Here is a 1088-nt window from a genome sequence, read left to right on the forward strand (position 1 = left end):
CTGCATTGATTTTTGAAAAAGAGCCATGATAGACTGATTAGCACAGGGAGACAACAATCCTAGAAGTAGGAAATTGTCAGAAAGTTTTGGAAAATATTTATAAAGATAAATAGCTATGTGAAAACAATCCAGTCAAGTTTCAACTCTGCTATTGCCAATCTGTCTTCGAGCATCTCATCCCTCACTTGTTGGAAGAAAGTGATTGGACTGATCGGTGTCTTTGAGGTGTTGAATCTTGATAGTGAGTAGGCAGTTGAACGGAACATAGTTGTATGCTTCATTCCCTAACTTTTGCCTAGGCTGCCCTTTCAGGTTTTCAGCCTACCGGGATAGTATTTGTTTAGTCTCTAATTTTGGCCTGGACCGCCCTTTCGGGTTTTCAATCCACCGAGACGCTCATTTTTTTGCCTAAGTTGCCCTTTCAGGTTTTCAACTTAGCGAGCTGTTTTTCTTTTTAAGAGAAGTATTTTTTGACTATGTCAGCATTCACAGGGTGTGGGAAATCCTTGTCATCCATGGTGGTAAGCAACATGGCTCCGCCGGAGAATATTTTCTTGATTATGAATGGTCCCTCGTAGGTGGGAGTCCATTTGCCTCTGGGATCACCTTGTGGTAAGATGATGCGTTTGACAACCAAGCCACCAGTTTGGTATGCTTGACTTTTGACTTTTTTGTTGAAGGCTTTGATCATACGCTTTTGGTATAGCTGACCATGACAAATAGCTGCGAGCCTTTTCTCATCAATCAAGTTTATCTGGTCCAACCGTGTTTGAATCCAATCGTCTTCGTCTAGATTGGCTTCTTTCATAATCCTTAGGGAAGGAATCTGAATTTCAATTGGAAGAACTGCCTCCATACCATAGACTAAGGAGAATGGAGTTGCCCCTGTTGAAGTACGCGCAGATGTGCGATAACCATGAAGAGCAAAAGGTAACATCTCATGCCAGTCTTTGTAGGTTACTGTCATTTTTTGTATGATTTTCTTGATGTTCTTGTTGGCAGCTTCCACCGCGCCGTTCATCTTTGGTCGATATGGAGAAGAATTATGATGTTTGATCTTGAACTGTGTGCAAAGTTCAGTAATCATT

This window comes from Vicia villosa, linkage group LG5 (assembly GCF_029867415.1).
Source record: "Vicia villosa cultivar HV-30 ecotype Madison, WI linkage group LG5, Vvil1.0, whole genome shotgun sequence".
Lineage (NCBI taxonomy): Eukaryota > Viridiplantae > Streptophyta > Magnoliopsida > Fabales > Fabaceae > Vicia > Vicia villosa.